Source organism: Mustela erminea, chromosome 11 (genome assembly GCF_009829155.1).
Source record: "Mustela erminea isolate mMusErm1 chromosome 11, mMusErm1.Pri, whole genome shotgun sequence".
Taxonomy (NCBI): Eukaryota; Metazoa; Chordata; class Mammalia; order Carnivora; family Mustelidae; genus Mustela; species Mustela erminea.
Window position 1 is genome coordinate 55052782 of NC_045624.1, and position 20112 is coordinate 55072893.

Consider the following 20112-nt stretch of genomic DNA (forward strand, 5'->3'; position numbering starts at 1 on the left):
AAAAGAAGTTGGTTTTACTATTATAAAATGGTAATTTATTGCTCTTCTTAAAAAAACATGTTTTAGAATTCACAACAGAATACAAGGATACTGAAAAAAGGGCACCTGGGTGGCTCAATGGGTTAAGCCTGTTTATTCTTAACCCATGACTCAGGTCATGGTCTCAGGGTTCTGGGATCAAGCCCCACATCCGGCTCTCTGCTCAGTGGGGAGCTGGCTTCTCCCTTCTCTCTCTCTCTCTGCCTGCCTCTCTGCCCACTTGTGATTTCTGTCTGTCAAATAAATAAATAGAATCTTAAAAAAAAAAAAAAAAAGGATACTGAAAATGACTTGAATGTATTCCTTCCCAAGTTGAAGATTTTTATAGAGTGGATGGACCTATCCCATTTTATCAGCCATTTATTGAATAATAATGAAATTCAGAGCTAGGAGAATACAACCTAATTAAGTCTAGTTGTGTAGCCAATTTCAACTTCAGCTGACAAAGGAAACTGACAGATTCAAGTGAATAGAACTTCAGGGTGTATGTTAATATTGGCTTCAGGGAATTAAAAATTTTTTTACAGACTTACCTCCCTGGTGAGATGACCAGTGTTGAAAGCAAGTCTCCTTTATAGTGACCCAGGTATCGATTTCTGCTGGAATTCAGGGAAAAGACTGTGAATTTCATAATACACAATATTGTATATATTCTGACATTAGTGATTTTCATTGGCTGAGGCAAATCAATGTAGTATAAGAGGAAAAGCCTATACATCCCAAAGTAGGCTTGATGCAAAACACAGCTACCACAACAAACCTCAAAAGACATTTGTTCATTTGGTTAATTTTGTGGCCAAATGTTTTATTTCATAATTCTGGAAGTCAACCAACTCTCTGTTCCCTCACTACATTTCAGCGCTGAATAAATACAGTGCTGGACTTGGCCCACTGAAAATGACCTGCTATCACTCATGCAGGCAAAGCCACAGATTCTGAACTGATTTGGTCCTCCTTCTGGATTGTGGTAGGGAAAATAAACGCACACAGTGACTTATGTCTGTTTCTTCAGGTGACTTTCACCTTGGCTGACTGATTTGTGCTGGAAGGGACCACAGAGAGACCTTCCTCTGCTGCTCAGCAACCAAAGGTCAAGATACTTTCATGCTTCTCTCTCTCCTTTTCCTTCCTTCTGGGATTGATCTTGTTCTTTCAGGTCTTATATTATTGTCACACCTCCTTTTTTTTTTTTTAACCCCTTTAATTTTGTGATGAATTGCACATTTCTTTAAAGTATAAAACAAAACTATTTATTATTTTACAAAAGAAGAATTCTTATGCAGAGTATGCAGAGTCTTCTCTTTGCCTCTGGTCCCAGCCAGGCTGAGTCATTTGCTATTCCCCACAGGGCTGAGGCAACTTCATCTCTTTGTGTGTGTGTATGTGTGTGTGTGTGTGTGTGTGTGTGTGTGTGTGTGTGTGTGTATGCTGCTTCATTTGCCTAAAATGTCCATTCTTTCCTTCTAAGACTTAGCTTTATCATTACCTCAAAAAAACTTTTTTTGTCCCATTTGGTCTGGATTAAATGCTTCTCATTGTATTTCCTACATTATATCCTGGTTCATCATTCTACTCCTCACAGTATATTCTTAGCGCCATTTTGTTGCTCTTACATACTCTACTGCTACCTCATAGGCCAACATACAGCAATCACTGGCTTCCTTTTTTCTATAGCCTACACCCCGCTAGGGCCGACACACTTGATTGTTGAATAAATGGATAGGCATTTGGAAGAAGAATCAGCTTGGGGACTGCTAATTTCAAACATACATTTTATAGAAAATTCTTATGTGATATAGATGGAAGAAAATTAGATCTAGAATCAGAGGACATGAGGCATGACCGAGACAAGAACCTCAGCTAACCCTCATTTCAATTTCCTCCTCTGTAAAATAAAATTGTAAAAACTGATTTCTTATGATAAAAACAATTCTTAGAGACAGATTACTTTTTTTTCCCCACCATAAGAGTGAAGTGGCTTGGAAGCTTCTAGTCCATCAAACAACTATATATGGAGGCCTTAATACATATTTGTCACAGTATACATTTATAAATGAACATTTGTAAATGTTCATAGCACTTTAAAAAATAATTATTTTAAAATTATTATTTTTCAATATAAAATAATTTAAAAATTTAAATATTTTAAAATATTTAAAATTATTTTAAAAATAATTCAGAACTGAGCTGACACATAAATGTTCAAATAAAGATATGGTTTAACCTTAACAAAACTAACTTGGACCATGATTCATATGTGTATATGTATAGGAAAAGGAAGTACCAACTCAGGATGGTTGTGGAAGAAGTACTGTAGGAAAGGAATTTTACAACTTAATGAGGACCAGTGAAGAATAATAGGATTTTAAAACTGAATGGGTCCTAGAGTCACCTCTCTCTTTTGATTTAGAACAAATTCAGTTGATGTTTGATGAGTTGTAGCCTAATCAAAGAATATATATAATCCTACCTGTTAAGGATGATTCTGAATCTGGTACTCTTTCCACCACAACATCTGAGCTCTTTTATGATGGCTGAGGCTATAGCCAGGAGTGACAAGGCACATGTAAAGCCAAGGGTAGAAAGAAAAAGAAAAAAACATAGTGGAGTTAAGGCCCTTGAAATTCCAGCTAAATATTCTAGACAAAATCCAGACATATATTTCAAATACTACATGAAGCAAATATCTGCTTTTATTTTTCCTGCCCAGTATCACTTTCTTTGATAAGAAAACTCTACTTTTCCTCAATGAACTATCTCTTTCAGACTTTCGGTCCTTGTAGCTTAAATGGAGCCTCTCTGTCTAGGAGCAACCTTGTTGCTAATCTGTGTATTTCTACTTATTTATCTTAGATATTTGTAGAGTAAACATTTCAAAGTAGACAAAAGAATGTTTTTTTATCTAACCTTTGAAAACTCTGCAATGACTCAATGATGATCATCTTCCATTCTATAGTAGCATATCTATGCCGTATTTTAGTTAAATATTTATTTAAGACTGTTTTCCACCTCTGACATTGTGAACCTTGGCCTTTCACTGCTCTAATCTTTTTAAATATATTTAAATTTCATTCCCAACTCTTCTAAATACATGGTTTCCATCAGGAGGCAAGTACTAAACCCTGTTCCATACAGCTTCTTAGGGTCCACACTCCATACTATCTATTATAACAGCATTGATTTTTCTCTTTGCCAAGTGTATATTTGAACATTGTCTCTTTGCTTGACGAAAGAATGCTGGCTCTGCAGATAGACACCTTTGGCTTTGAATGCTGGCTCTAGCACATGTTAGCTACGTGATCTTGGGAAAGCTATTTAATATCTTTCAGCATAATTTTCTGTATTTGCAAATATGTAATTATTTATAGCTACCTCATGTGCCTAGTAGGCATAGAGTAATATAGATATAACATGTAATATATGTATCAGAATTCATGGCACTTAGCACTCTAAACATTAGATAATATTGTTATCATTATTCTTACTCCAGAGCATTCACGTGAGCTATTCTTTTCCACTTTTGTTAGGTTGTCAAATTTTTATAGCATCTTTCCATACTTTGAGAGCTGAGTCAGATTTTACTTTAAGACACAAATTCACTATTGCTGTTGGGTCCTTTGCTGGTCATTTGATAATAAAATAAAATATTTATCTCTAATAACTCTAAGCATGTTAGAGAACAGATAGACAGACATTTGCCAGTGTGTCTATCTCTATTATCACTGGACTCCAGCATCTGTCTTAAGGAAGGACCAAGAGCTTGTACGTCTTACTATCTACAGCTCCTGTAGCACGTGACTTGCTACTTGGAAATAAGAAAGGGAGAGAGAGAGATAGGGAAGAAACACCAAAGAATTAACTCATAGTATTTCCAGATTTTTTCAGTCTGAATTCTAGAAAACATTTTAAAGTGGTGCATGGAAATTATATATGGTTACATCATACACATATGTATGAGTGTGTGTATATATATATATTTTTTTCCCATATAATTAAAATGTCAAAAGCTGTCCAAATTCCTCATTATACTATAATGTATACAATATTTCTTTGAACGAATGTGCCAATTGATCTTTCTTAATGTGTCAAGACAGAGATATTACTTTGCTATACATTTTGTGTAAGTACATTTCATTTGTTCAACAGAATTACCGATCATGTACTGTGGGATGAGCAATACTCTAGATGCTGGAAATGTGCAGACAAATAAAAGACGATCTCTGCTTTGCTATAGATTACAGATCAGTAAAGCAGAAAAGCTAGTAGGTAGAAAAATTGTGATATAATATGGCAAGCATGTGATTCTATGGAGTTATTAAGTTAGTGCAGATCTGAAGAATGACATAACTAACAAAATGGGAAACTGAATAGTTGTCCTAACACTAGGTTTTGGATATTTTTTCCAGAACAAAATGCATTTACTTATAAACTTTAAAAGATTAATTCTTAAATTTGCTCTCTCACAGCCTAGTCTTTGAAGACCCTTGGTAATTCTCTTCCTGCCTTCCTTTTACAGATGCCCACATTTTCTTCTCTAACTCAACTCTAACTTTTGCCTCTATCATTTCTCTCCTTCCAAAAGGGGATGTTAAGGGCATGCTGAAAAGTGAAGGCAGGAGTGGGGGCACTATAAAACTAGTGGGGTACAAGCAGGTGGATCTTTTGGTGCAGTGACAGAAACTCAGTTCCTACTTGCTCAGGCAAGAAAGGTGGTGTATCATCCTTCACAACCAAACCGTAATGGTGAGGGATATGCCATCCTCCACTAGGCCGTGAGCGGATCTGAATACTGACAGGATCCTCTCACCATTTCATATGCCTGCTCTTTTGTCTCTTCCAGACAAACTTCATGGTGTTGAAACAAGGGCTCCTGGTAGCTTCCAGGCTATGATGAGTCCCTTCTGTTAGCTTCCACTTGAAAAACTCTTAAGAAAAATTTTGATTAGATAGATGTGATGTGAACAATGAACACGGAACAACGTGACCACAGGATTGTGGCTCTTGTTCAACTATCCAGTGGTGGAAGAGGAAACAAGAAGACACTTGAGAAGAAGGGGACTGAGGGGAAGGTCAAACAGCAGCAGTCATACATACATGCTGGCTTTCAAGAAATGTTTACTGAGTCCTTACTATGGGCCAAGCATGAGACGTGCTGCCGTAGTCTAATGGGCAAGAATAATATTATTCAAATGATCTATAAATAAGCCTTCTCAATATGACAAGGGCAGTTGCCTTGTTTCAGGTGAATTCCACTTTCCAGCATTTCCCTGAACCTGATTACAGCCAGCTTCAACAGGCTGGGGTCAGTCAGAAAAACAGACCCACCGCTTTCACTCTTCCAAGAATAAAAGGTTTCACTTAGAAATTGGGTTTTATATGGATGTTGGAAGATCTGGAAAGGGAAGATCAGAGATTTGCATTGGAAAATCAAGGGCTGGAAATGGAATCCAGAGCTGGAAAGTCAGGGAAGTTGGCCTGCAGAGTTAGGAAAGACCGCTGCCACCTGAAGCTATGATCCGGGTAGTTCTCAAGTGCTCACTAAAAAGCTGCTGTGATTCTCATGCCTGCCTACAAGTCTGGCTGCCACCACGTCCACACAATAATATATTTAGCTTCTCTTCTGCTGTCCAAACCTCATGCAACTTCCTCTCAAAGGGAAAAGGGAAATCTTACCCAGAATGAAATAAGGAAGAGGAGTGTGGGGAACGCAATCTCCCAGACCTTAAAAAAGTGTAGTTATGGGGCACCTGGGTGGCTCAGTCGGTTAAAGCCTCTGCCTTCGGCTCAGGTCATGATCCCAGGGTCCTGGAATCGAGCCCCGCATCGGGCTCTCTGCTCAGCAGGGAGCCTGCTTCTTCCTCTCTCTCTGCCTGCCTCTCTCCCTACTTGTGATCTCTGTCTGTCAAATAAATAAATAAAATCTTAAAAAAAAAAAAAGGTGCAGTTATGATGCTGAGTTGGCAGCAGAAAATTCATCCCAGTATCCTTACCCATACTCAGATGTTAACATTTTGGCCAACCTTACTGATGACTAGCTCCTGCCAGTCACGTGCCTCAGCATGTCATGTTTCCTCATTGAAGCCTTATAGCAGCCCTAGTGTTGGTATGGGATAAAGGGAGTAGCAGGGAGAGAGAGATTTAGCTTTCACCTTTTATAGATAAGAAAACTAAAGCTAAGAGAAGGACCTGACCCATAGTTCCACAGCTGATGTAACAGTGGAGCTGTACTTCGAATGCAAATCTCTGGCAAGAGAAACTGATTTCTGAAATCTTGCCATTTGCGACAACATGGATGGAACTAGAGCGTATCATGCTTAGTGAAGTAAGTCAAGCAGAGAAAGACAACTATCATATGATCTCCCTGATATGAGGAAGTGGTGATGCAACATGGGGGCTTAAGTGGGTAGGAGAAGAATCAATCAAACAAGATGGGATTGGGAGGGAGACAATCCATAAGTGACTCTTAATCTCACAAAACAAACTGAGGGTTGCTGGGGGGAGGGGGTTTGGGAGAAGGGGGGTGGGGTTATGGACATTGGGGAGGGTATGTGCTCTGGTGAGTGCTGTGAAGTGTGTAAACCTGGTGATTCACAGACCTGTACCCCTGGGGATAAAAATATATGTTTATAAAAAATAAAAAATTTATAAAAAAAAAAAAAGAGAGAAACTGATTTCTGAACTGCACATACCACACTCTCTCTAATCTATTCCTTATTTGATAAAATTGTTGGTTATGGTGCAGGGAATCAAAGGCAGTTTTTTCTCTCATGCAGTGTCACTGAAGATGGCACTTCTAATTTCAATGACTCTTGTAAAAGAGCCATTTAGGAAGAAAAATCTAGATGTATAAGGTTTTTAAAGTTCTGAAAGATAGACGGACTCCCAAAGGAAATTTCAGCAACTATGAGGAAAGCTAAGTAGAATGTATACACCATGAATGGATTGGATTCTTTGTCCAAAATTATTTAAGGCAAACAAAAAGTGTTTGGAAATTTTATCAATAGTAATAATCTTTTAAACACTGGGAAATAGTAATTCTGCTGGGCAATTAAAAAAAAAAACCTTATACCCTTGTGAGTTGTAACATAGTATGAAAATATGTTGAAATGAAGGAAGGTACTATTGCAATGAGAGTGAAAGGTAGTTATAATGGAATATGAAAAAAAGAGAGCTTGCCAGGAAAAAAAAAAAGTACTGATGGCTATCAGACCAATTTTAGAAAGGAACAGAGAAAAAGAGAAGGAGCAAGAGAGTAAGAGAATAAGCGAGTGTGTGAGGGAAACTGTGTATGGAAGATTCAAGTAACACATCCTTTCCTCAAAAGGAAGAAATCTGTAGCACAACAATGTTCCAAGTGCTTAATGAAGAAGCCTTCAATCCCATTCTAGTCTTTCTGTATGATCTCATACTCCTCAAACAATTTCTGCTTGCTGATTTGGCTTCTAAATGGTTTGATATTAGGAGTGGGGTATCTTGTATAGTAGAAATTTTGATTACTGGAAGGATGTCTTCCAAGATAAATACATATATCTGAAAATTGCCTTATAAATGTATTTCTGTTACATATAATCAGACTCATAACTTTCTCAAGATCTCAACGTAGAACTGATATCCTGAAATCCTGGACATAAAAAGCTGAGAGCCAAATACTAGGCCACTATGATGACTCCTTCAATGCTCAGAAATCTCACGGATGTCATTGTGATGTGACCTGCAGCCTTAGCATCCTGTATCCACAAGACTTAGGGTGTGTTTTGGTCCAGATGCAGGTGAGAAAACTGTGTCAAATGCATGCCACTGGCAGTTTAGTGTCCTGTAATTCTGATTTCTCAGCTTATAGGAGGAATATGGTACAGGGCTCTCTCCATTTGGTATCCGTGATGATTTAAAAACCTGTTAAGGGGTGCCTGGGTGGCTCAGTGGGTTAAGCCTCTGCCTTCAGCTCAGGTCATGGTCCTGGGGTCCTGGGATCCAGTCCGGAATCAGGCTCTCTGCTCAGCAGGGAGCCTGTTTCCCGCCCCCCCCACCCCGCCTCTGCCTGCCTTTATGCCTACTTCTGATCTCTTTCTCTGTCAAATAAATAAATAGAAAAAGAAAGAAAGTAAAAACCTGTTAAAAGGAAGGCAGCAAAACTATCCTCTACCTGAAGGGTAACAGTTTTAACTAATAATAGGTCCCCCATTTTAGGGAGGTGGAGTCAAGAAATGAAATTATTATTATTTTTTATATTTAAGAAGCACCAGCAACAAGTTATCTATGATGGAATGGTATTCTTTAATCCTTTTGGTCAAAATGACTGGTAGTTGCATATTCTAATAATAAACACCATCAAATGTGAGGTAATGAATCCTAGAGCTGCTAATTCCCAATCCTTTCACTCCAAATTTTGAGAAGAAAACAGAACGCCACTGTGAGAAGCAAACAGGCTACCTTTAGTATTTGATAGCTACTCAGCTGAACTATAAAGAGTTTTCAAAGGAAATGCTGTCTGTTTATTCCTAGATACTTTCTCCAAAGTCTTTAAGGTTCTTTTCATTCAGCTGGCAAAAGCTACCTCATGCCAACCTGTCATCATTCTATCATCTTCCACCACTGAAAGTCAAAACCTTTGCTGAGGTGGCTTAGAAGAAAATACAAAATTGTAAAATTTTCAGTAAATAAGCCCCCGAGGCAGCAGCAGGCAGCACACATTGATTGTGAAACCCAGGGCACTCCGAAGAGTCTTTTGCTATCTCCTCTTAGGTTGGCTGTTACGCTGCAGCTGGGAAAATGGGAAATATAAGTAAGGAGAAAGAGCCAGGTGGCATGGGGATTTGGTAAGAGCACCTCTGGTTTCTGGAAGTCTGTGTGAAAAATAATGCCGAAACCAAAATCCAAACGTGCTGGGTGGAGTGAGCCCAGTCTGTGGATATTTGGCTGCACAACTTCAAAAGGCCCAGGCCTTCCGGCCAAACACAATGTGACTGGCAGCTCATGGAGATGGCTGGAATGGAAAGAGCAGGCATGTGGATCAGAGCTGAGGTGAGTGAACAAATGTATGGATCCCTGGAGAAAGAGTGTAGAGAGAGGGAGAGAATATTTTGGCATTCAGGGAGATTTCTGGATTCAGCACATCACATTAAATAAAAGATAAGATGTAGTTGGCAATAGATATGAAACTTAATGACTCATTAGTTGAGAGAAATCTAATTCCTTTTGAAAGAAGTTCTATCTCAGGCTGCAGACTGAGTAATTATACACTTCAAGAAGCAACTTTTTTATTTATAATCAGAATGGGGATGAATCTGAATAGTAGCAAAAAGGAAAATGGAGAAATAATGAATGAAAGGTTCCAAAGTAGTGGAAAAGTACTTAGGCAGGGGTAATAAACTGCAAAAATGGGAGCATTCAGTTTTTAAACACGTGATACATGGCCCTGTTGAGTTGATTTTTATTTTGTCTAAGTCAGTGTTCTCATCAGTAAATCTTCTACCAGCGAATTGCAAAATGAAAAGAAAAACACACACAAACACACATGCTCATTGCCATAAAAATTCAGGCTTTAACCTGAGTCTTTAAACATGTGGTAAAAAGGAATGCAAATATGTAGTAGAGTTTAACCGGATCAGCAGCACCTGATTACCTCACTTGAGGCAATTTTGTTTGTTCTGTAATCTGAAGTACATGGTCTACAAATCCATGCTGAACTATCTCTGAAAGGACAAAGTTATAATGGAGAAAGGCCTCACGTGGAATAAACTTGGGTCTGAGAAGACATATGAACATGTTACAGAAAAGGAAGTAAAGAAGTCAGGAGGGGGGAGAGAAGAGGGAGGAAGGAAAGAAGGGAATGAGGGACCAAGGAAAGAGGGAAAAGAGAGGGAGAGGAGGGGAGGGAGGACTGAAGTCGGCTGGTGTGACTCATAATAATATTGTACAAATATATACTTAGGGAATCCGGTGTGTTCCGATCCAGATAATTATGGGTTAGAATAATAGGCTAGTAATAATAAAGATTCCCCAAGGTATATGTATTACATAAAGTGGGAAAATGAGAGGGCTGTGCTCTGAAGAATGATATGGAGATAGAGACAATTTGTGTTGTAATGTACCACCGAACGTTTCTATGAAGGCAGTGTTCCAGCCAGTGGGCACAGAGGACTGCTTTGACAATGATAATCAAGTTTACAGGTAACAATATATAGAGAACTGTACTCTCTACCAACCAAATAAGAATGGAAATATTTATAAATGCCATATGGATTATTTTGAAGAGAACTGTTTGACTGCATGTTTGTTTCTCATCATACAAGAGGACACTTGAACTTAGTTCTCATAGGCTTACCTGAGTTAAATACAGTTCTCAGAGGGCTGGTGAACTCTTATTTTTTCTCTTCTATGCAACAAGCTAGGCTGGAAAGCAATGGATAGAGAGCATTATTTTCTAGGGATGGCCTTATATTTGCTTTTCTCTTTTAAAAGAAGGAAATCATCTGCATATTTTAGTTCTTAATTTTCACTGTAATGTTGCTTGGGCACTTATTACAACATACCAGTGTGTCCCTTAGAACAACCCCTCGTAGTAAAGAACTCTTAAAAAAAAAAGAGATAAAAAGGCCAAAATCATTTAGAAAAGGTGCAAAGATTATTAATAGATAGTTCATAGGCAAATATATACAAATGGCCCTTAAACATACAAAAAGATGCTCATATTTAATCTTTGTCCACAAACTCAATTTTTAATAATTTAACTTAAGGATACATCCCCCAAAATATAAAAACATATGCTCAAGTATTATTTGCAATATCAAAATATTAGAAATGACCTAAATGCCCATACATAAGACAGTGTTCGAATAAACAGTGGTACTTTCATAAAATGGAAGACTATCAAGCTATGAAGAGTGAATATCTCTATCCACTGATATTGAGGGATTTCAAGGATATTACATTAGATTTTAAAAAAAAAGAATGGACAAAACTTTTTATGACACTCTACCTCCTGTGTGAGAAAAAGGCGATGAGTATGCATGCATATTTCCTTACTTCTTTCCATCTACGCTTCTGCTTGAAAACAAACAAAACACTACCACCACCATCCAAACCTCTACTGACATTTTTGACATTCTGGTGGAAAGTTTGAGTCCCTCTAAAATTTGTACATTAAACCCTACCCCCCAGTGTGATGGTATTAGGAGGGAGAGATGTCATATAAAGTATTTGCATATCTGTAAAATAGCAGATAGTGAATTTAAGAACACATCTATCAACTAGTCCTTATTAATTACCAACTCTAAGTATTTATACCGATCACTAGGCATTCTCCCAGCTCCAATAATTCCAAAATGTTTAACCCAAATTCTTCATGTCCATTTATTTAACAAGTATTCCTCATTTCCTCATTATTTTTTTTTTTCTCTTCACTCCCTTTCTGAATGTCTATAGTTTCACTCATCAGGATCATTTAGGATTGCTCATTGTAAACTTTGTTCACTATGGAATTATTTCAAACCCCAAATTCTTTGAGTAATTAAAAGATTCCCTTTAAAATTTTTAGACATGGATTGTCTGTAGTTTTTATAGCAATAGCACAAGTTACTTGGGAATTCCCATCTGTATCCAATGTGCAGCTGGCACCATGTTAAGTTTATTTTAAGTTCCTTTTTTAAAATAAAAAAAAAATTAGAAAAGAATTAATCCTAAAAAAGAGCAATCATATTTCCATAAACATCAAGGTGTGAGTATTCTTTCTCAACATTTTATCTAGCATTTTTCTCTTTATTTATCTAGAGCCCAGCTCCCTAGACAGCTTAACTGGAAACTCATCTAATGTGGGGCTGGGAATAGAGATCTGCAAAGAGACCACCATGTTTCAATATCATACAAACAGTGTAATGTAAAATAATCTAAACCAACAGATAGTTCTGAATAGTGTGAATTTCAGGTCTATTTACATAGAAGACATTCATTCAAGGAGACCTAACATTATCCATAAATAAACATATTTATCCATATAAACATAATCAAACAATGCTGTTGATTATCCTCATGGAAAACACCAAAGGGCTTGCTGCAATTCTTTTAGACTCTTTCCCAATTTCAAATGAACTCTAAAATAGTCAGGTCTCCTTAAAGAGCCGGGGGGTTGGTATGAAACTGAATGCACACCTAAGTATTCAACTATATATTTTCTAATTTGGGGATTTTTAGTATTCCTCCTTTGTATGGACTAAATGTTTGTGTCCTGCCTCCCAAATACACACATTGAAGCCCTAACACCCGATGTGATGGTATTTGGAGATGGGGTCTTTGAGAGGTAATTGGGGTTAAAGGGGGTCATAAGACTGGGCCTTCATAATGGGATTAGTGCCCTTATAAGAAAAAGAAGAAATCCTCTCCACCCCCTAACTCTGACATGTGAGGATACAGTGAGAAGGCAGCCATTTACAAGCCAGAAAGGGAGTCTTCATAAAAAACCAACCATTCTGGCATCCTGATCTTACACTTCTAGTCTGTAGGATCTTTTGCAGAAGAAATTTTTAATTTTTATTTAAGGTCAATTTATGAGTGTTTCTTTTTATGGATTGCACCTTTTGTGTCAAGTCTAAGAATTCATTGCCAAGCCCTGGATCCACTCTAATTGTGGATTTGTCTATTTCTCCTTTCAGTTCTGTGAGTTTATTTTTCCTACTGTAGTTTCTCTATTATCTAGTGCATACATATATTTTTTTTAAAGATTATTTATTTATTTATTTGACAAAGAGAGAGAGCACAAGTCGGCAGAGAGGCATCCAGGGAGAGAGGGGGAGGCAGCCTCTCCACTGAGCAGAGAGCCCAATGCGGGGCTTGATCCCAGGACCCTGAGACCATGACGTGAGCTGAAGGCAGAGGCTTAACCCACTGAACCACCCAGGCGCCCCTAGTGCATACATATTAAAGATAGCTACGTCTTTGTGGATTTGTCCTTTTATAATTTTCCACATCCTTCTCTGTCTCTGGTAATTTCCTTCGTCCTGAAGTCTTATATCAGTATAGCCACTCCTGCTTTCCTTTGATTAATATTCACATGGTATATCTTTTTCCATCCCTTTGCTTTCTACCTACCTTTTCAATTCTGTTTGAAGTAATTTTATTGTCACCTGCATATGGTTGGGCCATGTTTTTTAATCCAATCTCCCAAAGTTACATTTTTAGTTAGCATATTTAGATTTTTCTACAGTTAGTGTTGTTATTGATGTATGTAGGGTTTGCCATTCTGTTTTTGTTTGCTCCTTCTGTTTTTCATTTGTTTTATTTTTCATGCCATCCTGTGGATTACTTGAACACTTTTTAGAATTCCATTTTGACATATCTATAATATTTTGAGTATACCTCTTTGTATAAATTCCTTAGTTGCTCTAAGTATTACGTCAAACATATACCACAGTTTACTGTTGTCCTCATTTTACCATTTCAAGGCAGGTATAGAAAGTTTAGCTTCCCTTACTTCTTATTATTCTCACCCATTTATAATTGTCTTAAATATCTCCTCCACATGTATTTAGAACCACATTTGACAGTTTTATAATTTTTGCTTCAACCATCAAACAATTTTAAAAAATCAAAAGGAGAATAAAAGCCAATTATATTTACTCATGTTTTTGCTTATTATGTTCTTTGTTCCTGATATTCTAAGGCTCTTTCTCATATTGTTTTCCTTCCTGTTTAGAGAAATTCTTCAGCCATTCTTTTAGGGTAGGTCTCCTGGGACAAATTCCCTTAGTTTGTCTCACTAAGAGTAAATCTCTCTTAGTGAGAGAGATTCACTAGCTATAAGACTGAGTTGACAATTTCTTTCCTTTAGCACCTGAAAAATCAATATTGTGCCACTTCCTTCTTGTTTCCATGCATTCTTAAAAGAAGGGTATCATTCTAATTGTCTTTCTCTTGTATGTGAGGTGTTATATTTCTCTGACTGCTTCAAGATTTGTTTGTCCTTTATTGTCAGTAGTCTTTTCTTTTTTAAGATTTTATTTATTTATTTGACAGAGAAAGACACAGCGAGAAAGGGAACACAAGCAGAAGGAATGGGAGAGGGAGAAGCAGGCTTCCTGCAAAGCAGAGAACTCAATGTGGAGCTCGATCCCAGGACCCTGGGATCATGACCCGGGCCAAAGGCAGACACTTAAGAGTTGAGCCACCCAGGCACCCCCCATTTTCAGTAGTCTTAATTTTGATGTGCTCTGACATTAATTTCTGTGGGGCTCACTCAGTGTCCTAAATCTGTAGGTTTATATTTCTTGCCAAATTTGAGAAGTTTTCAGTCATTATTTCTTTGAGTATTTTTTCAGCCTTGCCTTCTTTCTTTCCTCCTTCTAGAACTCCCATGACATTAGATTTTTTGTTATAATCTCTAAGGTCCCTGAGGCATTGCTCATTTATGTTTAGTTTATTTAAACTCTGTAGTTCAAATTGAGTAATTTAAATTGTAGCTACCCTTTCCTTTGTCCCTTACTTTCTGCCATTGAGCCTTTTAATTTTGGTCATTGTATTTTTCAGTCATAAAATTTCTATTTGGTTCTTCTTTACATCATCAAGTATTTGCTAAGATTTTCTAATTTTTTATTTGCTTCAAGTACGTTTTTAGTTGCTCACTGAAGTATTTTTATGATGGGTCTTTTAAGATACTTGTCAAATAATTCTAACATTTAGGTTATCTTGATGTTGGTATCTTTTGATTATTCTTTGCATCTTCCTGGTTCTTGGTATGATGGATAATTTTCTATTGTAACCAGAACATTTTTGCATTATCTTCAGAGACTCTGGATCTTATTTTAATCTTCTATTCTAGCTAGCTTTCTCTGACACTGTTCTGGCAGGTAAGGGGGGCAGTTCATCATTACTGTTAGGTAGTGGTTAAAGTCCAATTTCCCACCTATCCACCACTGACACAAGAAAGAAACTCCTCATTACTGTTGGGTGAGCTTAGCTATTGTGAAAGTCCTGACTTTCCACCAGGGCTCCTCTGATACCACCCAGGAAACATGGGAAGGGGTGGATGTCTTATTGTTCCTGGGTGGGAGTAAAAGTCCAGTTTCCCTAGTTGGTCTCCATAGACACTGAGGGTTAGAAGAGGGCTTATTAGTGGCCAGCAGGGATGAAAGTCTCAGCTCTCTACGTGGCTTTCTCTAATATCACCAGTTGGGGGGTATCGAGGTGCCTCATTACAACCTCATGAAGGCAAATTTTAGCCTCCTCACTCAGCTTTTACAGGTGAGGGTTGGGATCACGCTGTAGGGTTTTATGTGGTGTTTGGCTTGAGTACAGTGATTATAATCTAAATATTTTCTCTAAGATCATAAATTTCAGGGGTGCTTGGGTGGCTCAGTGGGTTAAAGCCTCTGCCTTCAGCTCAGGTCATGATCCCAGGGTCCTGGGATTGAGCCCTCCATCGGGCTCTCTGCTCAGCAGGGAGCCTGCTTCCCTTCCTCTCTCTCTGCCTGCCTCTGCCTGCTTGTGATCTCTGTCTGTCAAATGAATAAATTTAAAAAAAGATCATAAAGTTCAGTGTTTAAAGGAACTCTAAAAATCATACAGTCCACTCCTTTAATTTTACATAAGAGGTCCAGAGGCAAAAAAAATATATATTGCCTATGATCACATTATCTAGTTAGTATCAGATATTGAATTAAAACATGTCTTTGGAATCACACTTCAAGGATCCTTCTCCTCTCCTCTCTGAGGCATTTTATATAGCAGCAGTTAATTCAGGGGGAAAAAAGTACCACTGTAAATATTTAAAAATTATATCTATTTTTAAAATAACTATATATTTGTAAATTTAATGTTTGAATCATAAATATTTCATTTTATCAATATAAATATGATGTTATATCAAAATCCCAAAGTTTCTTGAGCTATAATTTCAAGGAAAATTGTTGTATTCTATATGACCTTAGATATTTTTCTTTTCTCTCTACAGATTTCCCCAATACAGCCTTGACATTTGCTGCTAAAATACTTCACTCTTTGAAGTTCAATAGGATAGATGCTATTATAAGTAATGCTATCTTTTCAAAGCTTTGCTTTAAAATTAGCTCATTTTTCATAGTTTTCAGTGGCATATGTCATAATAGAAGAATATTGAGGTATATTTAGAATTTATGGTGTGCTCCCTGGAAAGGGTCTTTGTCTTAGAAAGAAACATTTTTTTAGTCCCGGGTAAGAGGAACATGATTGAGGTGTTACCTTTAACACTAGGATTAGAGAATTGGTAACTATCCAAAATGGATAAAAAGGCTAAATCTACCAAATTCTAAAACACTTTTTATAGTAAGGTCTCCTCACTTAAAAGTGTCTCTTGAGTCCATGTCTGCTCTTCAGTGTTGGGAATTTGAGAGAATGTGAATTTATCTTATTGATAGTAATTAATGAGAATTCTGTCTGTGTTTTCAAGAGTGACTCACTAACAACAAATCAGAAACTGGAAATAAAAAGTAATATTTAGCTATAAAAAAGAAATTAGCAACACAAACATTTTAAGATTTAACCACCTACTTTCTGGTAAAAAATGTGCTGTTTGTATTAAAAACCCAGACTGTGGGGGCACCTCGCTCAGTGGGTCAGACCCCTGCCTTTGGCTCAGGTCATGATCTCAGGGTCCTGGGATCGAGCGCCGCATTGGCGCTCCTCTGTTCAGCAGGGAGCCTGCTTCCTGCTTTCCCCCCTCTCTCTGCCTACTTGTGATCTCTCTCTCTCTCAGTGTCAAATAAATAAATAAGATCTTAAAACAAACAAAGAAACCCAGATTGTGTGCATGATAGAAAGTGTGGGGTGAGTAGAAGCAATAAACTACTACATTGTGTACAAGACAAAAGAATCCATTAGATATGTAATAGTGGGAAAATATGAAGTATTCTAAGAATAGAGTATGAAATAGGAATAATGTTTTATAGGGGCTTATGAATTATAACAACTAGAACGATACATTCATTTGTATGAATCAGATCATGACATAATATTTCTGTGTATGTGTAATAATTTTAGCCTTCTATTATTTAAGGCTTTACAACATTTAGATGATTTACAATTTTCATTTTAACATGAAAATCTATAATTTAACACAAGTGTTATGATTATATAATAATACAATTATCTATTGTATTATTAATACAATTTACTGAGGACCAACTATAAACTAGTCAGACCAAGTACTAAAAATTGTTAAAAACTAATTAAGTCTTGTTGATATTTATAGTTTTATGACATGACACAGATTTGCAAATGTGCAAAAGTATAATCCAGATCAAGTGATATTTGTTGTAAGAATAATATATATCATTCTAGTACAGAAGATGAAGGGTATCGAAACACTAACTTCCTTTGAACTTCTAAATTCAAGCACAAGGCAACATGTAAAAGTACTCCACAGTTAGAAAAGCCTAGGAATCCTGTTTCTATATTTAAAGTCTAACATGGAAGAGAGGATGATTTCCTTAAATTTGCACATAAGAAAGAAATACAGGCTCACAGTGCCGGAAAAAAAGTTACTTAATGTTAATCTACTTTGATAAAGATTTATATTCCTCTATGAAACCAGATGGTAAAGATTATATATTTTGATATAAAATGGGTAAATATGCCATGATGGAAAGAAAGGATTATGGAGAGAACTTTGATCTACGGAGGTGCTAGAAACAATTAAAGATATGAAAGAAGTAAGTATCACCAGTCCCAGATGGAGTTCCTGTGAATTCGACTAAGTGTTCCAAGACTGTTTGACAAGTCCTCTAGCAGATGTTTTTAATCTTGGATTGAGAGCCCAAGCATTACCTGGATGCATGAAAAAGGCTACTTTGGACGTGATGGCAGGAAGGGAATCAGGATCTTGACTCTGGCTCTTCATTTTGATTGGTCTTCCAGGCATCAGTGTCTATCAGCCAAAATTCACTCTTTGGTGATTATCTCTGTAGGATGCATAAGAAATGATGTAGCTCATTTGAGATCATCTGAAGAATATAATAAGAAGGGAATTAAACATGGTTATATATTCCCTAAAAGTATCCAACAGTGAAGTTTCACACTAGAACAAGCAAATTAAAAGAAATGTAGATTTAAAAAAAAAAAAAGAAATGTAGATTCTTTGCTTTTGATAGGGGTAAACTTATAGATGGTATGTCATCCAGCCAGAACAGAGGACATCTCTCACCATGGCCTAAATATTCCGGACATCCTAGAATTTAATTTGAGCATACTACTGGAAAATTACTATCAGAAAAAAAAATCTTGGCAGGACCCTAAATGGGTCTATTATTGAAGCCTAGTGTTTAGAAGCAACCTAAAAGCTCAAGAAAAAGATGATTTTAGTCCAATGATGTCTGCTTATTAGACAACAAACAGCAAATAAATAGTCATTTACCTTCATCCTATCGAGTAATTTGAAAATAAGTATATTTCCAAAGATAGAAGAAATGATCAGTAGATTTTCCTTCACACTTTTGAAGATTTTTGTTAGCATCTTCCAAATCTCACTTGGCAAAAGTCAAATATATTCTCAGCTGAATGCAAATGTGCAAAAATCCCCAAAGAGTTATTTGCCAAGAATCTTTTTCTCCCTCCTTCCTTCCCCCACCCCCCGTCTCTCTCCTACTCTCTCACTTTCTCATTCGCACTCTCTTTTTTATTCCAGACACTTCCATTTGGAGTCCTAGAGAAATAAATATTTCAGAGAGGAATTCCATGCTTTCTTTGGAGGAAAAATTCCCCAAGAGTTCAATAATGCTCTATAGAAACAGTGAGTGGTGGGAGGCCTTCCCTACTAAATTTAAAACAATATTATCAGGCATGCCAATTAAAATCCTTGTGGGATTGGGTGTGGTGGTAGAAGCAACTTCAGGTCACTTCAGAACACAGAGAAAATGTTCAAAGCAAACCTCTAAATGAAATTGGGTCTCTTTTCTTCCCACCTTAATAGAAAGGATAGTTCATTCTTATATCCACTCTATTGTTGATATAACCTTAAAGTTTTGGCAACATGTCCCAGAAAAACTGACCACATCCCCACCTTTTATTCCATGAAAGATGGGGAAATGCTGATCTGGATAAGTTTCTGAAGAGACAGAGAGAAGGTTCATGAACCTTAGCATTATTACAGTTCTCAAAGCAAAACTGTTCCAAGAACAAGTTTAGATAGAGGGAGAGCACAATTACTTTCCATTTTAGAATTCTATTCTCTAAGTTTTTTGTATGACCGACCACCCAGAATAATAAAGTATCGTTATAGAATAAATGAGTGGCGCTCAAGTATTTATGAATCAATATAATTTAATAACATGTCTGGTAAAATAATTTGATACATAAAGAAGAACAGAAAAACTACTGTATTTCCATAATTATAAGCAAATACTTATTTTTACCTTTTCATAGTTCCATAATTAGTATGCATTTTTTTATAACTGATGCATACCTTTGTAGTGGACTTTTTAAAAAGTAGATTTTCAAAGTGTTAGTAAATCAATGATGCCTTTTCATGTTACTTTAGATTTGAAAAAGTACATTATTTACTATAAAATGATTTTGTCTTATCTTCTATGACTTTTATTACTCTGCTTCTCATATCTATAATAAAAAAAGACTGTGAAAATAAAATGGTATCTATTACACAATTAGATTTGGAAGACTCTCTCTCTCTCTCTCACACACACACACACACACACACACACACACACACAAATACACACTATTATGAAGTAAGTACTATATCACCTTCTTCAAACATCAAAGAAAGCTACTACCCAAAACTTCAGATTATAAAAGTAGGCCACAAGCCAGAGTGTTAGTCCATCTGGATTGATAACAAAATACCACAGACTGGGTAGCTTAGAAACAAGAAAAATTGATTTCTCAAACTTCTGGAGGCTAAAAAGTCCAAGATCAAGGCCCTAGTAGATTTGTTATCTGGTGAGGGCCAGCTTCCTGGTTCACAGCTGGCTGCCTTCTCACTGTAACTTCACATGATTAAGAGGGGGCAAGAGAGCTCTCTGAAGCCTCTTTCATAAGGGCACTAACCCCATTCATGAGGGCTCTATCTTCTATCCTTATGCTCTAATCACCTCC

At 36.9% G+C, this 20112-nt stretch overlaps 1 long non-coding RNA gene across 1 annotated transcript; it reads right to left on the minus strand.

Annotated features, from left to right (window-relative positions):
• Positions 1-571: 571 nt before the first annotated feature.
• On the minus strand, positions 572-18001 carry LOC116569156. Its single transcript, XR_004276885.1, has 4 exons — positions 17830-18001; positions 10364-10431; positions 2510-2579; positions 572-635 (listed from the first exon to the last, which is right to left on the minus strand). It is a non-coding gene; the product is annotated as an uncharacterized LOC116569156 (long non-coding RNA).
• Positions 18002-20112: the final 2111 nt, after the last annotated feature.